An 18032-nucleotide genomic window follows, 5' to 3' on the forward strand; every position below is an offset into this window, starting at 1 on the left:
AGGGGACGACCGAGGATGAAATGGCTGGATGGCATCACTGACATGATGGACGTGATTCTGAGTGAACTCCGGGAGTTGGTGATGGACAGGGAGGCCTGGCGTGCTGCAGTTCATGAGGTCTGAAAGAGTCACACATGACTGAGCGACTGAACTGAACTGAATATGGTAGACACAGTGGTCTAATATCCAAAATTGTCTACTGTTGGGACAATTCCGGGGATGGAAATGAATAAATATTTCTTAATTTCATCTTCAAAGAAAAGTCATTCAATGCTCATACTTAAATTATTTCACACCTCAGAACCTCTTGAATGAAGTGGAGCCTTAATGCTCTTAAGGAGATACCCTGTGATATTTATTATGAATCATTCATTTAATACTCCCCAATGTGACCAATTACTAGAGTAACTGTGCATTGGAAAAAGAAAGATACCTAGATCTTGTAGAAGTTATTCAACAATGGCTGTAAGTGGTAACTCCTTCATGAAGATAGTTTTTTACAGTGACTCAGTTCAGTTCAATTCAGTTGCTGGGTCGTGTCCGATTCTTTGCAACCCCATGAACTGCAGCAGGCCAGGCCTCCCTGTCCATCACCAACTCCCAGAGTTCACTCAGACTCACGTCCATTGAGTCAGTGATGCCATCCAGCCATCTCATCCTCGGTCATCCCCTTCTCCTCCTGCCCACAATCCCTCCCAGCATCAGAGTCTTTTCCAATGAGTCAACACGTTGCATGAGGTGGCCAAAGTACTGGAGTTTCAGCTTTAGCATCATTCCTTCCAAAGAAATCCCAGGGCTGATCTCCTTCAGAATGGACTGGTTGGATCTCCTTGCAGTCCAAGGGACTCTCAAGAGTCTTTTCCAACACCACAGTTCAAAAGTATCAATTCTTTGGCACTCAGCCTTCTTCACAGTCCAACTCTCACATCCATATATGACCACTGGAAAAACTATAGCCTTGACTAGATGGACATTTGTTAGCAAAGTAATGTCTCTGCTTTTGAATATGCTATCTAGGTTGGTCATAAATTTCCTTCCAAGGAGTAAGCGTCTTTTAATTTCATGGCTGCAGTCACCATCTGCAGTGATTTTGGAGCCCCCCAAAATAAAGTCTGACACTGTTACCAAGTATATAATTGGAATTGAGACAAAGTTCGCATTTTCCCCTTGAGTATATGATACTATGATAAGAAATGTCAAATGAAAATCCCTGGACCTTGGTTACCAAAATAGTATATGAAAAAAATCCCATATTCCTTAGGATATTTGAGACATTAATCTCATCACAGAAGCCTTGAAAAATGCTGGACTAATCCCAACATAACTCTTTAGTTGGATGCTGCCATAGATAGATGGATTCAGCAGAAAACCTACATGCACTGGACCAAATATGATCTCTTTATTGGAATAACTAAGTTTGGCCCTTCCACTTTTTGTGAACTTGTTTATCTGCCAGATTCTGCCCATCTGCATATATCCAAACAGGCACACAAATAATCATCTCTGTCACTTGACCCTAAGTTTTCAGTGGCTCCAATACTGTTTGGAATGTCTACAGTAGATTCATATAAGTTATGGAAATTGTGCCAATAGATAATGAAACCTATGTTGCCCTTCCTTAAATTATCCCTAACCAGATATTAAAGCATGCCCATCAAAATTCAACCATCTAATAGCAGTGATATATATAAGCCCAGATTTAGGCATGTGGAGAAAGCCTGTGTAAGTTAAGCTGCATAAGCCTGTCATTCACCTTCCTGGTACACTTCCAGCTCCTGCCTTAATCTTTCTCCCTCAAACTACATGTATGGCCTCATGGACATTTATTATAAGTTGCCTGAAAAGAATGCATGTGGATTCTACATGCCTCTGAGCCTTTTGCTGTTGCTGGCCTGAATCAGAATGTTTGAGCATAATAGTGCCAGTAAGAGGAGATATGGAAAGACAGTCATTACCCCTCACTCTCCCCCAAACAACTGATGTCTACCTCTAGAAATAGGTATGCAGAAAAGTAAGGGTTGTGGATGTGGGCAGTGAGGAGAATTGGATTTGTAAGTCCATTGCAAAGTAATTTTTGTGGATGAAGGATTTATCGCATACTGAGATAAGACAGGATGTTTCTATTTTCAAGGAAAGCTCAGTGCAGCTTGTTGTTTATATGCTAAAAGTGTTTTTTTTTAATCTATCTATTTATTGCAAGTCTTTGGATCTCTATTTTTCTTACTCTATTCCCAAAATTTTACATAAAATTCCTGTAGAGAATATGAATTCAATGATATTTTAAATCAAGTATTAGCATAAGGAAATTTGGGTTTAGCTGACAACTACATCAGCCCTGAAGCTACTAGAAATATTATTTTACCATGTGTTTAGAAATCTTTGCATATCAGTCCACACTTTGAGACAAAAGATTGTGATTTAAACTTGTCACACTATTTTAAGGGACTGTCCTAGAGTCTTAGAGTCTTTTTTGTCACATGACAAAATATTTTAGGCCATAAAAGAAAAAGAAACAAAGCTTTATATACTTCACAAACATGAAGTAAGAATGCTAATAAATATGTGAAAAATAATTTTGTTAGTAATCAGGAAAATCCAAATAAAAGCTACAGAAAAATGTTAAATGCCTGAGAGTATTAAATGTTAGAAGAATGTGGCGTGTAGAATCGACCTTCCAAGATGGTTCCCAATAAGTTCTACTCCCTGGTATTAACACCATTTCCAAATGCCCTCCAAACTGAGTCAAGACTGGCCTATCTGACAAATATGATCAGGCAGAAGTAATGTGCATCTTTTGATACTAGGTTACAAAGGGCATTGAAGTTTCTGTCCTGCTCCCTTGGATCACTCATTCCAGGGCAAACCAGCCTACATGCCATTCACAAGACATTCAGAGCAACCTTGTGAAGAGGCCCAGTGGAAGTGAGAGCCTTCACTATTTGCCTGCCACTTGAATAAACCACGTGTGAAGTGAATCTTCTAAGGCCTGACAAGCTTTTTTGAGAGTACAGTTTCGAATGGCATTTGATTGCAACCTAATGAAGGATGGAACCAGAACTGCCCAGCTGAAGAGCTGTTTAATTTCTGATCCACAGAAAATGTGAGATGATAAATCACTAATGTGATGTTAAGTCATGTTTTAGAGAAATGTATATGGAACAGTCAGTTACTAACAGGTGAAAAAATAACAGGGTTTATATATCTCCTTTGAAAGGGTAAATTGGTACAGATGCTTTCAGAAAAACTTTTATTACCTAATAAAGTTGAAAATATGCATACCACTGTGCTTAGAGAACCCATTCATTCTCATATAAACCAATGTCATGTGACAAAAATCCATGGCAGCCTCATCTATAACAGCAAAACTGGAAACAGCAGAAATATCTGATATCAATAGATAAATTAATAAATAAGTGGAATATAATCATCAAATATTTTATAGTAATGAAAATAAGAAGAGTGCTCCTGAATGAATTGTCAAGACCTAAGCTAGATTCAAAATGATGATATAATCTGATTCTATTTGCATAAATTTCAGAAATAGAAAATTGACCATATTGTTTAAAGATACATATAAGTAGCAAAAATACAATGCAGCAAGAACTTAGTATCTCAGCTAGTAAAGAATTTGCCTGCAATGCAGGAGACCTTGGTTTGATTCCTGGGTTGAGAAGATCCATTGAAGAGGGTGGAGAAGAAAATGGCAACCCACTCCAGTACTCTTGCCTGGAAAATCCCATGGACGAAGGAGCCTGGTGGGCTGCAGTCCATGGGGTCCCAAAGAGTCTGACATGACTGAGCGACTTCACTTTCACTTTTCACTTTCATGCATTGGAGAAGGAAATGGCAACCCACTTCAGTGCTCTTGCTGCCATCTATGGGGTTGGACAGAGTCGGACACGACTGACACGACTTAGCAGCAGCAGCAGCAGCTGGAGAAGGGATAGGCTACCCACTCCAGTATTTTTGGGCTTCCCTGATTGCTCAGATGATAAAGAATCTGCTCGCAATGTGGGAGACCTGGGTTCCATCCCCGGGTTGGGAAGATCCCCTGCAGAAGGGAATGGCTACCTACCTCAGCATTCTTGCCTGGAGAAGTCCATGGACTGAGGAGCCAGGCAGGCTACAGTCTATGGGGTCACAAAAATTCAGACACAACTGAGTGACTTTCACTTTCAAGAAATTGATTATTTAAGATGGCATAATAATGCATTATACTTGACTATTTTTCAGGGAATTTTTCAAGGAAGAGGGAGGAATTTGCCTTTGAAACTGTGGTGGAAGTGGGGAGCCATTTTTCTGGGGTGGAAGACTTGGTTTGTTTATATAGTCACATGGATGTTTGCTTTATATTTGTTAAACTAGACATATATAATGAATGCACTTCTGTGTATTTTATTTTATGATATAAACATATTTAATAAATGCTATATAATACTAATATATGTTAGATAATGTTCTAGAAACTTTACAAATATTGATCTTTAATTTTCACAAAGAAAGTGAAAGTGAAGTCGTTCAGTTGTGTCTGACTCTTTGCAACCCCATGGACTGTAGCCTACCAGGCTTCTCCATCCATGCGATTTTCCAGGCAAGAATACTGGAGTGGGTTCCCATTTCCTTCCTTCAGTATAAATTAAGCACTTTTATTAGCTCCATTTTACATATCATGAAATTGAGACAGAAGACCTAAGTAAACTATTAAAAGTCATACCACCTGTACATAGCAGAGTAAAGACTCTGACTCAGGCAGCTCAGCTCTAAAGCTGTGTGCTCAGGTACTAGATTTTGTTGTCTTGGATTTTCGTTTATTGTTTCACTGTTTGATTTTTATGGATTAGTTTGATCTGGTTTATTTTATTTTACTTTTTTTAATTGCACTCATTTCACTTTATTGAAATTCACAGACATTGTGTTTTTTTATTTATTTATTTTTTTTCAATTTCAGCCTTCCAACTTTTTTTTTTTCTTTTTTAAATTTTAAAATCTTTAATTCTTACATGCGTTCCCAAACATGAACCCCCCTCCCACCTCCCTCCCCACAACATCTCTCTGGGTCATCCCCATGCACCAGCCCCAAGCATGCTGCACCCTACGTCAGACATGGACTGGCAATTCAATTCTTACATGACCGTATACATGTTAGAATTCCCATTCTCCCAAATCATCCCCCCCTCTCCCTCTCCCTCTGAGTCCAAAAGTCCGTTATACACATCTGTGTCTTTTTTCCTGTCTTGCATACAGGGTCGTCATTGCCATCTTCCTAAATTCCATATATATGTGTTAGTATACTGTATTGGTGTTTTTCTTTCTGGCTTACTTCACTCTGTATAATTGGTTCCAGTTTCATCCATCTCGTCAGAACTGATTCAAATGAATTCTTTTTAACGGCTGAGTAATACTCCATTGTGTATATGTACCACAGCTTTCTTATCCATTCATCTGCTGATGGACATCTAGGTTGTTTCCATGTCCTGGCTATTATAAACAGTGCTGCGATGAACATTGGGGTACCTGTGTCTCTTTCAATTCTGGTTTCCTCAGTGTGTATGCCCAGCAGTGGGATTGCTGGGTCATAAGGTAGTTCTATTTGCAATTTTTTAAGGAATCTCCACACTGTTCTCCATAGTGGCTGTACTAGTTTGCATTCCCACCAACACTGTAGGAGGGTTCCCTTTTCTCCACACCCTCTCCAGCATTTATTGCTTGCAGATTTTTGGATCGCAGCCATCCTGACTGGTGTGAAGTGGTACCTCATTGTGGTTTTGATCTGGTTTAAAGAGAAAAGAGGGTATTCCCATCTTTGTGAGAACTTAACTGTGTCTTGTAATCCTTCCATGTTTTCATGGCAAAATAAAGGGTTTGGATTAGATAAACTATTGCAAAACAAGCTCAGGGTGGTGGGAAGACAAAGAAAGTGAAGTCGCTCAGTCGTGTCCGACTCTTTGAGACCCAGTGGACTGTAGCCTACCAGGCTCCTGCTTCCATGGGATTTTCCAGGCAAGAGTACTGGAGTGGGTTGCCATTTCCTTCTCCAGGGGATCTTTCCAACCCAGGGATCGAACGTGGTTCTCCCTCATTCCAGGCAGACGCTTTAACCTCTGAGCCACCAGGGAAGCCCAAGTGGGACGACAAAGACTCTAACGAATGGGAGCAGTGCCACGTCCATCTCTTTTGTTTGCGGTACATCTGTGGAAAACAATGTACATATAAGGTTAAGTTGAAGCTTTATTTATTTATTTTATTTATTTATTTTTCCAATTTCTTTTTTTAATTAAATTTTTATTTTTACTTTATTTTACTTTACAATACTGTATTGGTTTTGCCATACATTGACATGAATCCACCCCGGGTGTACATGAGTTCCCAAACATGAGCCCCCCTCCCACCTCCCATCCCATATCATCTCTCTGGATCATCCCCGTGCACCAGCCTCAAGCATCCTGTATCCTGCATCAAACATAGACTGGTGATTCATTTCTTACATGATAGTATACATGTTTCAATGCCTTTCTCCCCAAAACACAAGCATTCCTGACATTTTCTCCTACATCTGACATATAATGGCAGAGATCACCATTTTTACTCCTGCCTAGAGATGGATGCCTAAAGCATCCATCCACATTATTTATTTACTTATTTTCTACCGTGAAGCATCTTCAGGCTCTGATGATAATTGATACAATGATATTTTAATCCCAATGAGGCACATCTAGACACTGATCTTGTCCATAAAATTGGAGGGCATATATCTTAAAAGGAGCAAGATCTTCATTTTATCAGAGTGACCTTTGTGCTGAGATGAGTTACAGATTGTCAGTGTATCTCAAAGAGTTTTAGGCCTTTGGAAAGCCACAATAAATAATAGCAGATATGGACATATAAATAAAAATTTCTTTATTTTGGAGAAACAGTGAATTTTTGTTTAGAAATAGTAGTTTGTGGACATTCAGGGGAAAGTAAAATTAAGAATTTGAACAACTCACAGGCTTAATACAAACCAAATGCACTGAGTGATACATCATGTAGATGTACTTATAAAAGAAATAAGAAACCTTCAATCCTTATCACCCAGAAGCAAAGAACACACAAATGAAAGAGAATTCAAGTAAAAATCCCTGACAATCTTGAAACATTTCCTAGAACAAATGGAAAAATGATATATGAATAAAGTCACTTTTGTGGTTCAGAAATGTAGAGAGATATAGAATCAAGAAACATTCCAAAGATTGATAGTCAAAAAAAGTATTGCAACTTTCAAAAACTCTTCTTATTGCCAAATTTAAACAGTTCTTTCCTTTGTTGAAATTGTTCTAACTAGAGATAAGACTAGGAAACACAAGAGAAAGAAAGTAGCAGATGAAAATTTTTATATAAAATAAGGAAATAAAGAAGTGTTTTAGCTCTTTTTGGAAACATATCTGCTTTATGTATAAATGAGAACTATTTCTATTTTAATAGAGGCTATTCTTATTTTAAAAAATCAAGAATTCATACAGTGAAAAGTGACTTCTCAATCTCTTTTTATTGTAAATAGATAATACTGCTCAGTTTGTATATGAGTAGCCACCCCCACCTTTTCACTCAGATGCACAAATTTTCCAAGAGAACAAAAGTAGGCTTCCAGTTGACTTCAACAAAGCTATGGGAAAAGTTCACCATAATATGCCTTTCTAATAAAATGCAGAATATATTATTTTAGAAGAAAGGAATTATTGACACTTGCTTGCCCTCAGAATTTATACAGATATGGGCATATCTTGTCTCCCTTTGAGATAATTTCAGTTTATTTATTTCTATAAATCTGTAGACTGTAGCTAGTAATGATGGATTAGATATGGACTAGAGTATATATCATTTGAAATCAATAACAGTTTTATCAATGGTGGTAGAAACATCCATTAAAGTTATTGACTTGCTTTTTTTGAAATATTTCTCCAAGGAAGAGGTGACTGATAATATTGTTATTGTGTGAATCTGTGTGAAATTATTGTGAATTTATATAACTAGTGAGTCTGTAAATCACTGTGTACTGGGGTCACTATGGATAAATTGTCTGCAAAATACTAAGAGAAAATAGACCTTAGTATCAGAATTCTTACAAATGGAGTACAGTGGATTTCTGAGTTTCACAAATAAAAACCTAATCAGTTGTTTTAAACATTTTAGTATATCCATGAAAAATATCATTGATTTTTCTATTTTGAATCAAGCAGCTTTTACTTTAACAACAACACGAGTATTTTTGTCTTAGACAAAAGAAGTACATGCCTCCATAATCACATTTTCATTGAGGAAACTGAATTCAAAGAACAGATAATAGAATTAATTAAATGATTTAAAATGTTCCTTCATTTTACAGATATTTATTTTGTATTTGTGTGGTTTGAGCACTTGACATATTATTTTCAAAACAATATTTGAAAATATTAATCATCTCTCATGCCACTACCTGCTGTATTCATTCTTCTAAGTTTTAAAAGTCTTATTTATTTTTCCCTATAAGTCATAAACTGAGGAAATGAAATAGGATAGATTATTGTGTACAACTTTCTTGTTGTACTTACAACTTTCTTGTTGTAATAACTATGTTTTTAAGTTATAGAAAATCATCAGCTGATTAATGACATTTTTAGAAAAATAAAATGTCTTTAACAATAATAAAATTTATTATTTGTATAATTACAGCCTGTGCCCTTCAGAGCACCTGTGTGATCTTCCCTTTCCACAGAATCACAAAAGTAGTGTGAGAGAAGTCACAGTTTATTCCAAGGGGCAAGATTTGAGAATTAATTTACTAGAAAAATCCTGCTAGCACTATATAACAGTACAATTGGCATTTTCTATTTGTTTGTTAATTTTTTATTTATTTGTTTATGTGGCTCTACCAGGTGTTAGTTGCAGCACATGGGATCTTCGATCTTCATTGTGGCATGTGGTAATTTTAGTTTTGGCACGTGGGATCTAGTTTCCCAACCAGGGATTAAACTCTGTCCGCCTGCATTGAGAGTGCAAAGTCTTAGCCACTGGATCGCCAGGAAAGTCCCTAATTTTTTTTTTAACCTAACAAAAGCACATCATTCATTCATCCATCCATCTATTTATCCAACCAAAAGCATAATCAAGCATTCATTATATATACCTGTATTATGGTAGATACTGGGGTAATATGCTATATCAGATAATATTCTTGCTTCTACAGTGTTTATGAAATAGTGAGAAAAATCAACATTTAACACATAATTAAATAGAGAGCTATTGGGTAGTAAGTGGCCATAAACTGAGTAATTAGGGAAAGCTTGTCTAAAGTGGTAATATTTAAGATGACATCTGAGGGATACAGAGGAAACAGCCAGTGAAAAAAAGAAACTGTGAAAGGAGCAAGGGTTCCAGATGAGGATCTAATTCAGGCAGCTTTCCCGAGGTGGGGTGAAAAATGACAATTATGAGACAGAAAAGTGTTTGGGAGGAGAGAGCTGAAAGCAGGGGTGGCAATACCAGCCCTTGGAGGCAAACTGGGGATAATTTGTGCAGGATTTTATGGGAATATTAAGGGTCTTTCTGTTTTCTCTAAGTAATGAGAAGCCAAAAAAATTTTTGAAATAACATCTTGACATATTGCAATTTGCATTTTAATAACACCACTGGGATTGGTTTGGAATAAATGGAGAGGGAATAGAAATGAATCCAAAAGACATAAATGATCTGGCTCCTACGTCAGCTCTGGACTCAGCCCTTCTCTTCTCGTCTATCAGCCACACCAGCCACACGGGCCTTCAGACATTCCGTGAGCCTCCCTAGCCCTTTCCCACCTCAGGGGTTCTCAGAGACCTCTCTCTCTCTCTCAATGATATGTATCTCCTTGGATTATCTACTTGTCTTGATTCTTCAACTCTTTTTGGCTTGTTACCTTATTAGAGAGGATTTTTCTTACCTCATCTCTAAAATAACAACCCTGCTTCCATCATCCCGGTACTACTTATCTTCATCTTTTATTGTACATAATACTGAGCTTCACCAGATAGGATCTTCATCTGTTCTATCCCACTGCTGTACTCCCACACAGAGGGGTTATGCTTTGTACGTAGCAACTGTTCAATACATAGTTTCTTGGTGAATGAATGAATGAGTACCAATACCTAATACCTCTTTTATAACCACTAAGAACTCAGTGATAAATAAGACAGTCATTTCCATCAAGAACTTTATATTTTATTAAATGGAGACAGAAAAGTAAACATGCACTAGATGTAATGCTCAATTACAACATATACATTGATTAGAATGTCTCCCATAGCCAGAATTGCCCCACTTACAGACCCTTAAAGCTGCAGTGATTGATGACTCATTTCAATGGTCTAATTCAGTCTGTTGAATACATTTATTCAGACAATGTATTTATAATAATGCATAGTAATTAGCATGATTTATTGTATGCTTCAAATTCAGAAGACATAAATATGGTTCTAGCTCATAAGGTGAAATATTAGGTGGTAAAAATGTTCATGTAAAAAATTTTAATAGCATATGATAAGAGTTAAAGATACATACATACATGTGTGTATATATATAATAGTATAAAGTTATGTGATTTAACATGCAAGTAAAATAATAATCTGTCCAAAAACATTAGGAGAACTTTCCAGGAATATTGCTCTACCTGAAACTAACACAACATTATAAACATAGTCCAATATAAAATAAAGGAATTTTTAAAGATTAAAAAAAGAAAAAAACTGAGTCCTAATTGAAGATAAGATTTTATTAGGAGACAATGAGAAATACATTCCAGTTGGGAAAAAGAACTAGCACAAATGCAAAACTGAAACTAGGAAGGTTTAGGCCTAAAAGAAAGATTTACAGAAATCTGAGGTATTTGTGAGTCTGTTGTCAGAATTAAAAAAATTTAATTGCTACTTCCTCTGTCACTGAGTGGTGTGCAACTCTTCGCGACCCCATTGACTATAGCCCGCCAAGCTCTTCTGGTTCATAGGATTTTCCAGACAAGAATACCGGAGTAAGATGCCATTTCCTTCTCCAGGGGATCTTCCGACCTAGTGATGGAATCTGTATCTCCTGCTATCACTGAACCGCTTCAGCAGCCCCAGAGTTAAATTAGGGTCAAGTAATAGATAGCCTTATATGTCAAACAATAATTTGAAATTTTTCCTGTTTTAAATAGGTATCATCACAATACTGCATTTGCTCTGACATCATGAGCAGATTTGCATTTTAAGAACCTAAATCTGGTGACATACTGAATAGAGGTTAATAAAGTTAAGAAATAGAGCTTGGAAGAACAACAGTTCTTTAGACAAAAGATTATGAAGGTGTATATCTGTTGTAAGTGTGAAAAGAAAGGTATGAAATAAGATATATTGCTGATATAGGTAAATAGCATCACGAGAGAATAAAAGAAAAAACTTTTTAAGATTTCAAAACAATTATTTATGACTGGGCATTTGAAGGCGATTATTTCTATCATGCCTAGATACTAAAATCTAAACCTGTCAGGAATTGAGGAATTGCCAGAGCAAATCAAGTGGTTTCCCTGGGTAATCTGCGGCTTAAACAGATGAAATGTTAAGAAGATCTATAGGTATGAAGCAAGCCTGAGGCTTGGCATTGTTGCGTGTTTTGGCTGCAGGGGAACTTTTCTGTTTAGAGAGCTACAGTTCCTGATGGAGCCTAACTTGCTCCTTTCAACTCAGGGCTATGGAAGTGAGTCACAGCCCTGGACCTCCCAGAGCAATAGCCACTACTGATGACACCATTGTCTCCTTGAGCTGGACACAAATTCTCCCTTTCAGGTGGCCTTACATGCTCATGTTCTAATCCAATCTGTGATGAGCTCATAGTGACTGAACTGAACTGAACTGAGGAGAAATCAAACTGTGTTTAATATCAAATCTTTGAAAGCAGCTCTAATTCTGTCTACTATCCCCTAAATTCACTAAAACTGCATGAAAAAAATGTGATGGTTGGGGGGCTTTTACCTTGCTTTCAATTCGAGTGAATAGCCTCACTATTTTAAAATAATTTAAATGGCTATCATTTATTTAATTGAATGAGTATTAGTATTGTTTTTAGATTTGATATCTTTAAAGAAAAAGTTCCCTCATGATGATAATCTTAGCTGAACTTGGAACACTTTCAAAGAATGTGCACAACTTAATAGTCATCTTAAATATACAGATTCCCCCAACAATACAGAGTAAGAAAGCAAAGGATACATAGTTATGTTAATAATGGTCCAAATTTTGTTTCAGCTGTGCAATTCATCTACATCAAATAGCTCTCAGTTCTAGACTACAAATCTGCATTCTTAAATGAATATTATATCTCAGCATGTCTGAAAACATATATTTGATAGAAGGAAGTTGGTATTCTTCAGAGAAGTCTCTTATACCCAGTGGTTACAGAGGTATACATCTTTTACATTCCTCAAATTTATTGAACAATATTTACCATGCTGTTTACAAAATCAGAGGAAACATTCCCATCAGACATGAACATCTTATCCTATTTTGATTAAATAGAGATAATCTAGAAAAATATCTTTATTTGCCTGGTCATCACACTGTATTTTTAAAAGCAACTGATGACTGATTATTAAAGAAATAGATTCACAGAATGTACCCAAGGAGCAACTGAATTCAATATCAATTTCCGTAATGTCCTCATTTGATTAAATGTCTTTATAAACAGATAATTGAACAAAACTGTTTCTGTCTGTTCCCCTGCCCTAACCTTTACTCTGGCATTAATGAGGCCAGGAAAAAAAATAACTATTAGAAATCCTATGCACAGTGACCTAGGTTTTCTTTGGGTTTGACATAAAAATCAAAGGCAACAAAAGCAGAAATGAACAAGTGGGACTACATCAAACTAAAAAGCTTCACAGAAAAAGAGATGGATGGATAGATTGTAATATTTATTTAAATATATACTTTTGTGGCATATTCAGAAATACTTGGGGAGCTATGATATTTTCTGGTCTGTAGTATGGAATTCAGGTATTATTCCCAGGTCACATAAAAATATTCTGATTTTATTTTAATATTAAGTAGGAAGATGATTTCCCAAAGTTTGGAAAATGCAGGAACAAACATCTGGACAAAAGAAAAGTTTTAAAAATAGTGATTATTTATAAAATGCCTAAATATGTATACTTAAAGGTTTTAAGAAAACAAAAATTGAGAGCAACTGTTTAAACAATAAGATAGGAGAAAACATAAAAGTAAAAAAAATGAGATAATATTTTAAAAACGAAAAATAGAGATGACAAAATCAGGAAAGTAAGTGAAAATCAATGAAATAACACATTAATAAAATTGAAACTTTAAAAATATTAAAAGTAATTAGAACATTATATATATATACATTTTTTAGTTTTTTATTTTTTTAATTTTAAAATCTTTAATTCTTACATGCGTTCCCAAGCATGTGAATGCATCTGAATGCAGAGTTCCAAATAATAGCAAGAAGAGATAAGAAAGCCTTCTTCAGTGATCAATGCAAAGAAATAGAGGAAAACCACAGAATGGGGAAAGACTAGAGATCTCTTCAAGAAAATTAGAGATACCAAGGGAACATTTCATGCAAAGATGGGCTCGATAAAGGACAGAAATAATATGGGCCTAACAGAACCAGAAGATATTAAGACGAGGTAGCTAGAATACACAGAAGAACTGTAGAAAAAGATCTTCAGGAACCAGATAATCACGATGGTGTGATCACTCATCTAGAGCCAGATATCCTGGAACATGAAGTCAAGTGGGCCTTAAAAAGCATCACTATGAAAAAAGCTAGTGGAGGTAATGGAATTCCAGTTGAGCTGTTTCAAATCCTGAAAGATGCTGCTATGAAAGTGCTGCACTCAATATGCCAGCATATTTGGAAAACTCAGCAGTGGCCACAGGACTGGAAAAAGTCAGTTTTCATTCCAATCCCAAAGAAAGGCAATGCAAAAGAATGCTCAAACTACCACACAATTGCACTCATCTCACAGGCTAGTAAAGTAATGCTCAAAATTCTCCAAGCCAGGCTTCAGCAATACGTGAACCATGTACTTCCTGATGTTCAGACTGGCTTTAGAAAAGGCAGTGAAACTAGAGATCAAATTGCCAAAATCCGCTGGATCATGGAAAAAGCAAGAGAGTTCCAGAAAAATATCATTTTCTGCTTTATTGACTATGCCAAAGCCTTTGACTGTGTGGGTCACAATAAACTGTGGAAAATTCTGAGAGAGATGGGAATACCAGACCACCTGACCTGCCTCTTGAGAAATCTATATGCAGGTCAGAAAGCAACAGTTAGAACTGGACATGGAACAACAGACTGGTTCCAAATAGGACAAGGAGTACGTCAAGACTGTATATTGTCACCCTACTTATTTCAGTTATATGTAGAGTACATCATGAGAAACGCTGGACTGGAAGAAACACAAGCTGGAATCAAGATTGCCGGGAGAAGTATCAATAGCCTCAGATATGCAGATGACACCACCCTTATGGTAGAAAGTGAAGAAGAACTGAAAAACCTCTTGATGAAAGTGAAAGAGGAGAGTGAAAAAGTTGGCTTAAAGCTCAACATTCAGAAAACCAAGATCATGGCATCTGGTCCCATCACTTCATGGGAAATAGATGTGGAAACAGTGTCAGACTTTTTTGGGGCTCCAAAATCACTGCAGATGGTGATTGCAGCCATGAAATTAAAAGACGCTTACTCCTTGGAAGGAAAGTTATGACCAACCTAGATACAATATTCAAAAGCAGAAACATTATTTTGCCGACTAAGGTCCGTCTAGTCAAGGCTATGATTTTTCCAGTAGTCATGTCTGGATGTGAGAGTTGGACTGTGAAGAAGGCTGAGCACCGAAGAACTGATGCTTTTGAACTGTGGTGTTGGAGAAGACACTTGAGAAGCCCTTGGACTGCAAGGAGATCCAACCAGTCCATTCTGAAGGAGATCAGCCCTGGGATTTCTTTGGAAGGAATGATGCTAAAGCTGAAACTCCAGTACTTTGGCCACCTCATGCGAAGAGTTGACTCATGGGAAAGACCCTGATGCTGGGAGGGATTGGGGGCAGGAGGAGAAGGGGACAACAGAGGATGAGATGGCTGGATGCCATCACTGACTCGATGGACGTGAATCTGAGTGAAGTACTCGAGCTGGTGATGGACAGGGAGGCCTAGCGTGCTGCAATTCACGGGGTCGCAAAGAGTAGGATACGACTGAGTGACTGAACTGTGGTTTCCTGTGGTCCTGTAACTTCCCTGATTCAGGAAAAGCTAACAAAAATTCTAGTAGTTAAGAAAAACATTTCCCAGAAATTTCCAGTCTTATGATTGCAAAAATTTTGTTGAAAATCCAACTCCAAATATTAAAAGATTTTATACTTGAAATACCTAAAATGATGTCTAATTTCCATTTTCTGATGAAAACTTTGATGTGATCATTCAGTTCAGTTCAGTCGCATAGTCGTGTCTGACTTTTGTAACCACAGAACCGCAGCATGCCAGCCTCCCTGTCCATCAGCAACTCCCTGAGTTTACACAAACTCATGGATGGAGGAGCCTGGTAGGGGGTCTCTAGGAGTCGTACATGACTGGGTGACTTCACTTTCACATTTCACTTTCATGTACTGGAGCAGGAAATGGCAACCCACTCCAGTGTTCTTGCCTGGAGAATCCCAGGAACAGGGGAGCCTGGTGGGCTGCCATCTATGGGGTTGCACAGAGTCAGACACGACTGAGGTGACTAGGAGCAGCAACAGCATGTCCACTGAGTCTGTGATGCCTTCCAACCATCCCATCCTCTGTCATCCCCTTCTCCTCCTGCCTTCAATCTTTCCCAGCATCAGGGTCTTTTCCAATCAGTCAACTCTTTGCATCACGTGCCCAAAGTATTGGAGTTTCAGCTTCAACATCAGTCCTTCCAAGAATACCCAGGACTGATCTCCTTTAGGATGGACTCGTTTGATATCCTTGCATTCCAAGGGATTTTCAAGAGTCTTTTCCAACTCCGCAGTTCAAAGCATCAATTTTTTGGTCCTCAGCTTTCTTTATATTCCAACTCACACATCCATATGTGACTCCTGGAAAAACCATAGCATTGACTAGATGGACCTTTGTTGTCAAAGTAATATCTCTGCTTTTTAATGTGCTGTTTATGTTGGTCATAACTTTTCTTCCTAGGATTAAGCATCTTTTAATTTCATGGCTGCAAACACCACCTACAGTGATTTTTGAGCCCAGAAAAAATAAAGTCAGCCACTGTTTCCCCATCTATTTCCCATGAAGTGATGTATTGGATGTCATAATTTTAGTTTTCTGAAAGTTGAGCTTTAAGCCAACTTTTTCACTTTCCTCTTTCACTTCATCAAGAGGCTCTTTAGTTCTTCTTCACTTTTGCCATAAGGATGGTGTCATCTGCATATCTAAGATTATTGATATTTCTCCCAGCAATCTTGATTCCAGCTTGTGTTTCTTCCAGGCCAGCATTTCTCATGATGTACTCTGCATGTAACTTAAATAAGCAGGGTGACAATATACAGCCTTGATGTACTCCTTTTCCTATTTGGAACCAGTCTGTTGTTCCATGTCCAGTTCTAACTGTTGCTTCCTGACCTGCATATAGGTTTCTCAAGAGGCAGGTCAGGTGTTCTGGTATTCCCATCTCTTTCAGAATTTTCCACAGTTTATTGTGATCCACACAGTCAAAGGCTTTGGCATAGTCAATAAAGCAGAAAATGATATTTTTCTGGAACTCTCTTGCTTTTTTGATGATCCATCAAATTTTGGCAATTTGATCTCTGATTTCTCTGCCTTTTCTAAAACCAGCCTGAACATCTGGAAGTACATGGTTCACATATTGCTGAAGCCTGGCTTGGAGAATTTTGAGCATTACTTTACTAGCGTGTGAGATACATATAATTGTGCGATAGTTTGAACATTATTTGGCAATTCCTTTCTTTGGGGTTGGAATGAAAACTGACCTTTTCCAGTCCTGTGGCCACTGCTGAGTTTTCCAAATATGCTGGCATATTGAGTGCAGCACTTTCACAGCAGCATCTTTCAGGATTTGAAATAGCTCAAGTGGAATTCCATCACCTCCACTAGCTTTTTTCATAGTGATGCTTCTGAAGGCCCACCTGACTTCACATTCCAGTATGTCTGGCCCTAGATGAGTGATCACACCATCGTGATTATCTGGGTAGTGAAGATCTTTTTGTACAGTTCTTCTATGTATTCTTGTCACCTCTTCTTAATATCTTCTGCTTCTGTTAGGTCCATCAAATTTCTGTCCTTTATCAAGCCCATCTTTGCATGAAATGTTCCCCTGGTATCTCTAATTTTCTTGAAGAGGTCTCTAGTCTTTCCCATTCTGTTGTTTTCCTCTTTTTCTTTGCACTGATCACTGAGGAAGGCTTTCTTATCTCTTCTTGCTATTCTTCGGAACTCTGCATTCAGATGCTTATATCTTTACTTTTCTCCTTTGCTTTTTGCTTCTCTTCTTTTCACAGCTATTTGTAAGGCCTCCCCAGACAGCCATTTTGCTTTTTTCCATTTCTTTTCCATGGGGATAGTCTTGATCCCTGTCTCCTGTACAATGTCACAAATCTCATTCCATAGTTCCTCAGGCAATCTATCTATCAGATCTAGGCCCTTAAATCTATTTCTCACTTCCACTGTATAATCATAAGGGATTTGGTTTAGGTCATACATGAATGGTCTAGTGGTTTTCCTTACTTCCTTCAATTTAAGTCTGAATTTGGCAATAAGGAGTTCATGATCTGAGCCACAGTCAGCTTCTGGTCTTGTTTTTGCTGACTGTATAGAGCTTCTCCATCTTTGGCTGCAAAGAATATAATCAATCTGATTTCGGTGTTGACCGTCTGGTGATGTCCATGTGTAGAGCCTTCTCTTGTGTTGTTGGGAGAGGGTGTGTGCTATGACCAGTGTATTTTCTTGGCAAAACTCTATTAGTCTTTGCCCTACTTCATTCTGTATTCCAGGGCCAAATTTGCC

The sequence above is a fragment of the Capra hircus genome, chromosome 3, assembly GCF_001704415.2.
Source record: "Capra hircus breed San Clemente chromosome 3, ASM170441v1, whole genome shotgun sequence".
Lineage (NCBI taxonomy): Eukaryota > Metazoa > Chordata > Mammalia > Artiodactyla > Bovidae > Capra > Capra hircus.